This window comes from Rhinoderma darwinii (assembly GCF_050947455.1).
Source record: "Rhinoderma darwinii isolate aRhiDar2 chromosome 4 unlocalized genomic scaffold, aRhiDar2.hap1 SUPER_4_unloc_4, whole genome shotgun sequence".
In the NCBI taxonomy this organism is placed as follows: Eukaryota; Metazoa; Chordata; class Amphibia; order Anura; family Rhinodermatidae; genus Rhinoderma; species Rhinoderma darwinii.
Genome location: NW_027461759.1, coordinates 227,313 through 234,334, shown reverse-complemented (window position 1 = coordinate 234,334; position 7,022 = coordinate 227,313).

The following is a 7,022-nucleotide window of genomic DNA, read 5'->3' as shown; positions in this document are numbered from 1 at the left end:
AACAGGACAATGACCCAAAGCACACCTCCAAATTATGCAAGAACTATTTAGGGAAGAAGCAGGCAGCTGGTATTCTATCTGTAATGGAGTGGCCAGCGCAGTCACCAGATCTCAACCCCATAGAGCTGTTGTGGGAGCAGCTTGACCGTATGGTATGCAAGAAGTGCCCATCAAGCCAATCCAACTTGTGGGAGGGACTTCTAGAAGCATGGGGTGAAATTTCTCCCAATTACCTCAGCAAATTAACAGCTAGAATGCCAAAGGTCTGCAATGCTGTAATTGCTGCAAATGGAGCATTCTTTGACAAAAGCAAAGTTTGAAGGAGAAAATTATTATTTCAAATAAAAATCATTATTTCTAACCTTTCTCAATGTCTTGACTATATTTTCTAGTCATTTTGCAACTCATTTGATAAATATAAGCGTGAGTTACCCCAAACTTTTGAACGGCAGTGTATACAAAAAAAGATAAGGCTACATGTCTATATTCTCCCAGTGATCTGCATGTGAGTGTAAAAGCCCTTTAGGCCTCTTTCACACCAAGTTTTTTTTTTAACTGCGGTTTTTAATATACTTATATTACTTATATAGGTCAGGTCTCTATGCTCTATTTTCTCATGAGCTTCTCAGAGGGGGGTTACTAGGAACTAGGAAACCCCTCTAGGTCTATTCATGCTCAGGGCAGACCTTATGGGTGTGCGACCTGTGCCATTGCAAAGGTCTCCATTCCCCTGCTTGTGTTTCAGAAGCACCCGGGCCTGGCGAATCAGCAGCTGCATTTCCGTCCGGTCGCTTCTTCGGTCAGTGGCGTCACTATCGTTGTAGCAGCCAAAGCGGCTACTAGCGGCAACACCGGGCATGAGGGTGCACGTGCCTCCCGCCTGGACGGCACCCCCATGTTATCTCCCTTCTCTTCTATCTACTAGGCCAGTGGTTCCCAACCAGGGTGCCGCGAGAACACTTCAAGGGTGCCGCAACATTCCTCTGAACCACGGCCATGCTTTCTCTCCTCCTCCTCACAGCGTGCAGTGCATGGGAGGAGAAGGGGATTTTTTGCAGCCTCTGTAGATGGCACCCCCCACCACACCTTCCTGTATATAGCACCCCTCCTTCCTGTACATAGCTCCACTGTAGCTCCCTGAAGGAGCGGAATCCCCCTGTGGCCGGGGATTATATGGACAGTGACATCAAGCTCTCCATCCAGGAACGGAAACCTCAGCCACAGGGGGATTCCGCTCCTTCAGGGAGCTATAGTGCCGCTATCTACAGAAGGGGGGTGCTACCTACAAGGGGGCTGTGTGGCACTACCTACAAGGGGGCTGTGTGGCACTACCTACAAGGGGGCTGTGGGGCACTACCTACAAGGGGGCTGTGGGGCACTACCTACAAGGGGGCTGTGTGGCACAACCTACAAGGGGGCTGTGTGGCACTACCTACAGGGGCTGTGTGGCACTACCTACAGGGGGCTGTGTGGCACTGCCTACAAGGTGAAGGTGGGGGATTATGGCACTGTCTACACGGACAGGTACGGGGACACTATCTACAGGGGGACACTATCTACAAGGGGGGGGGGTGGCTGTGTGTGGCAGTCGGGAGGTGGGCATTATACTGTATGGAGGCCACTAGGCGGACATATTATACAGTGTAGGGGCACTACAGGGAGCAATATACTGTGTGACACTTAGGGGGCATAATACTGTGTGGGCAGCATTAGGGGACAAAATACTGTGTTCTTGAATAATATATATTAAATATTATTATACTGTATGGGGGCACTAAAGGAGCATTCTACTGTGTGTGGGGCACTAAAGGGGCATTATACTATGTGGGGGCACTATATAGGGCATTACACTGTGTGGTGGCATTATACTTATTTATGGGGCATTTATGATGGGGTGGACCGCCGAAAGATAATTTCGCATGGGACATCATCTATCCTAAGGCCGACTCTATTCACGCTAATAGGATATACAGAAGGAGATTGTTATCAAGAGGCAACCCCTTTAATGGAAGACATAAAATTACAAATCTGCTCTATTTCTATTCATTTCTTCTCTTTTCTCTATTAAGTAAAAATTAAATAAACATAATAATAATCACAGGCACTCTACAATAGTTATGTGATTTAAGTAAATAATAACATGTCATTAATGTCATTTTGAAAAAATTAAAAAGAAAAGGTTCTATCGTACCACCCGCATGCTTGCCTGGTTAAAATATGGTCACTGTATGTGGTCTACTTTGTTACCAAGTCAACCTCAAGTGTTTGACTGATTCTGATTTAGGCTGGGTTCACACGTGGCGGAATTTCACTTGAATTCCGCTGCGGACACTCCGCAGCGTTAATCCGCAGCGGAGCCGTTTCTCCATTGACTTCCACTTCTATTTAGAAGTGTTCGTTTAGACGATGCGTAAAATTCCGCTGCGGAGCATAGGCTGCGGAGCGGAATTTGGTGTCCGCAGCATGCTCTGTCTGTTGCGGAGCAGTGGCGGACTGGTTGCGGACTCATGGCGGAATTTCTCCATTGACTTCAATGGAGATTCTAAATTCCGCAATGAAGTCCGCAGCTGTCATGCACATGTCATGTGTGCTGCGGATGCGTCTTGCTTTTTGGACATGACATTTCTTCATTCTGGCTGGACCTATGTATTTCTAGGTCTACAGCCAGACTGAGGAAGTCAATGGGGCTCCCGTAATTACGGGAGCGTTGCTAGGAGACGTCAGTAAATAGTCACTGTCCAGGGTGCTGAAAGAGTTAAGCGATCGGCAGTAACTGTTTCTGCACCCTGGACAGTGACTACCGATCCCAATATACAGCAACCTGTAAAAAAATAGAAGTTCATACTTACCGAGAACTCCCTGCTTCTGTCTCCAGTCCGGCTTCTCAGGATGACGTTTCAGTGTAAGTGACGGCTGCAGCCAATCACAGGCTGCAGCGGTCACATGGACTGACGCGTCATCCAGGGAGGTCGGGCTGGATGCCGAAAGAGGGACGCGTCACCAAGACAACGGCCGGTAAGTATGAAAGTCGTTTACTTTCACTAGGGAAAGTGCTGTCCCTTCTCTCTATCCTGCACTGATAATAGAGAGAAGGGAAGCACTTTTCCCGCAGTCCGCAGCAGCTAGTCCGCATCAATTTACTGCACATTTTGGGCAGATCCGCAGCCGTAATCCGCAACCCGGATTAGGTGCGGCATTGATGCGGACAGTTGCGGAGGAATTCCGCGACGTGGGGGCATGCCCTTAATGTAAATATATTTATGGGCCTACTATTATATTATTATTTGTGTTTCAGTTTGTACTGCATTTACATAATGTAGCTATTAGTATGTAGTACATGTTATTTATCATACTAAACTTTCTGAATTTGCATGGTGTTCATGTATAACAAAAAAAATATTCTTCTAATTTAATGCATTATATTATCATTGGTGTCATTATAATATACTACAAAATAAACTCAAGCAGGAATAGATTTTTTCCTTTTGGACAGTAGAAGCTTCAAATTACTAAGATCTCTGTAAAGCACTATTTCTTTCATTGTTTAAAGGGGTTGTCCGAGATACCAACATTTTTTCAAAAACTGTGTCATACATTACCCCTTATACAGACAACCTAAATAAAGCATTATTTTTAAAAAAAATTCTACTTAGCACATTTCTTCTTTGAATTTAGCACGGTTTGTTTACATGCAGTTCAGCTCTGGTTTGTTGATCTTTCCTTGTTATGAAACTTTTTTCCCGTGCACGCTCATTGCAGGCTGCAATGAGCGTGCACGTAGCTTCCAAGAGTTCATGTGAGCTGTCCTTGCTCCTCCCCGCTGACCTCCTTCACTGGATTGTCTCCTTGCTGACATTCTTGAAGGATGGTGACCGTTCTCCCCCCATTATGTTTTATTTCTCTTTTCAGGTCTATAAACCTCTTCGTGTCTCCCCTCACCCTCGTCCACCCTCACCCTAACCCTCACCCTAACCCTCGCCCACCATCCTCTATCTCACGTCTCTCTCCACTAAGGCCATGTTCACACAGAGTTTTTTTGCCGGAGGAATATCTGCCTCAAAATTCTGTCTTGAAGTTTGCGGCAGATTTACCTCTCCCTGCACGTTGATTTTTGCGTCATTTTTCCCGGAGTTTTTTGTGCGCTGTTTGCGGTTTTGTTTGCCGCTTTGTTCGGGCCGTTTTTCGCTTCGTTTATCTTGGCATTTTTTGCTTGTTTGTTTGCGTCTTTTTTTGCTGTGTTTTATGTTGCGTTTATCGTAGCCTTTTTCGTATCGTTTCTTTTTTTGCATCGTTGTTTGCGGCTATTTTTGCTGTGTTTTTGGTTGCGTCTTTCGTGGCGTTTTCCCAGTAGTTTTTCACTGCGTTCTTTGCCTCTTTGTTTGCGGCTTTTTCCGCGATGTTTTTCGCAACGTTTTCCGTGGCGTTTATCGTAGCCTTTTTTGCGTCGTTTTTCGCCTCTTTTTTTTGCGCCGCTGTTTGCGGTTTTTTTTTCTGCGTTTTTCGTTGCGTCTTTCATGGCGTTTTTCCTGTCGTTTTTCGTGGCGTTTTTTGCCTCTTTTTTCGCGGCTTTATTTGCGATGTTTTTCGCGGTGTTTATCGTAGCCTTTTTGGCGTTGTTTTTGCGGCTTTTTTTGCTGCGTTTTTCGCGTCGTTTTCCGTCATGTTTTTCGCCCACGGCAATTGAGCGCCGCGGGCATAAAACAACGGAAATACGCTTTCTCTGCCTCCCATTGAAGTCAATGGGAGGTCAGAGGCGTAAACGCCCGAAGATGGAGCATGTCGCTTCTTTTTCCCACGAGGCAGTTTTACTGCTCGCGGGAAAAAGACGCCGACGCCTCCCATTGAAATCAATGGTACGCATTTTCGGGCCGTTTTTTACAAGTTTTGCTACGCTGTTTCCGCTTAAAAAAAAACCAGGCGGAAACATCCCCGTAATTTCAGCCGTTATGGACACCCTCGTGTGAACATACCCTAACAATGTAGGCTTAGATACAGGACCCCAGAAGATCTTATCCAGTGCAGGACCGGGCTATTTTGCACCTTCAGGACCAGACACCGTTTAGCCCTTTTTAGCACGTGTTAGTTAAATGGCTATAACTTTTTTATTTGTTGGGCTAACGACGTGATTTTTGCGACGTTTTTTCCGTAGACTATGCAGGTTTCTTTTTTTATCATTTTTATACACACCTTTTTTGCAATTTTAGAATTTTCTTTCATAAAGTTTGAAAATATTAGTAAAAAAAAAGCTTTTTTACGTTTCAGCTATTTTTTTTTTTGGTAATAACATAGTTTTACCCTAAAATAGACCTTTTATTTGTGATCGCCATTGTCTACCGTAAATTTTTATATATTACATGTCTATATTAGGGTAATTGGGTCAGCGCTAGCGTTACAACAATGATTGGCGGGGGGAACGGTATTTTTTTGGGGTGGGTATTTTATGTGTATTTATTATTGTATTTTTTTTTGCACTTTACTTTACTATTTTTTTATTACTATTGTCTGTCCCTCTAAGGTCAAAAAAGACCTTTGGGGAACTTTATATATTTTTTTTCTTTCTTTTACATGTTTTTCCACTGTAACTGGAGCTGCACAGCAGCCCCAGTTACAGGGGAAATCAGCCCTCTCATAGTGACGATTGTCACTAATAGGGCTGTGCTGGGTCTAGTAAGACCCAGCAGCAGTCTGCCACTAACGGCACCCGGTGATCATGTGACCAGTCACATGATACCGGGAGGAATAGAGACAGCGCCGCTGCTGCTGTCTCTATTCCTGTACACAGCGCGCATTCAGCGCTGTGTACAAGTGATCAGAGAAGACAGAAGCAGCTAAAGCTGCTTCTGTCTTCTCCTCAGGGTCCCCGGCAGTCACTGACAGCCGGAGACCCGACATTCAGCTGCCCGATCGCGCGGGCAGCAAGTTAAAACCCGAGCCGTAGAAAGTCTATGGCTCGGGTTTTAAGGACCCTGACCGCTGGCCGTAAAAATACAGCCAGCGGTCGGGAACCAGTTGTTAAACAGTGCACGGTGTCCCGCGGGCCGCAGATAACAGCCTCAAGGGCTGCATGCGACCCGTGTGCTGCATCGTGTTGTATAATTCCCTATCAAAGCCTACTATGTGTAGGCTTTGATAGGGGAAGAACTAAAAGTACAGAGGTCACTGTACCTTTCTAGTCCGCGGGTGCCGTCCCTCTTCACTTTTTTCACTGTGAACATGCATAGGCGCGTTCACAGTGAAAAGATGCATAGGCTGGGCGGGCGGGCACGCGCAGAAACGTCACGTCTCCAGTGACGTGTCGTGTCCCATCCGAGGTCTCGCTGGGGCGAGACCATGTGATCGGGACACGACACGACAGTGGAGGAGGAAGAAAACGTGACGTCAGAAGACATGTGATCGGCAGAAAAGAGCTGCCAGAACGGAGAACAGAAGCAAGATTGCACAGGTAAGTATATTAGGGAATACTTAATGTGTGCATTGTGTGTTTAACTTTAAAATAAAAATATATCTCGGACAACCCCTTTAAGTATCGCCTAAAGAAGTCTGTTTGCTTTTGAGACAAATACTACATAAATTAGACATTATATTAGACTCATAAAAAAAATGATCACTAATTTATACAATTATTGCCTTTCCTATATTATCTTGGTCTCTAACACAGGAAATAGATTCCAGATGACAACTAGTGATGGTAGCCATTACAGCTCTGCTCAGCTGACAAACTCAGCATCGCTAATGTACGTACACGACCGTTCAAAAGTTTGGGGTCACCCAGACAATTTTGTGTTTTCCATGAAAACTCACGCTTATATTTATCAAATGAGTTGCAAAATGACTAGAAAATATAGTCAAGACATTGACAAGGTTAGAAATAATGATTTTTCTTTGAAATAATAATTTTCTCCTTCAAACTTTGCTTTCGTCAAAGAATGCTCCATTTGCAGCAATTACAGTATTGCAGACCTTTAGGGTATGTGCACACGCTAGCTACCTTTTACGTCTGAAAAGACAGACTGTTTTCAGGA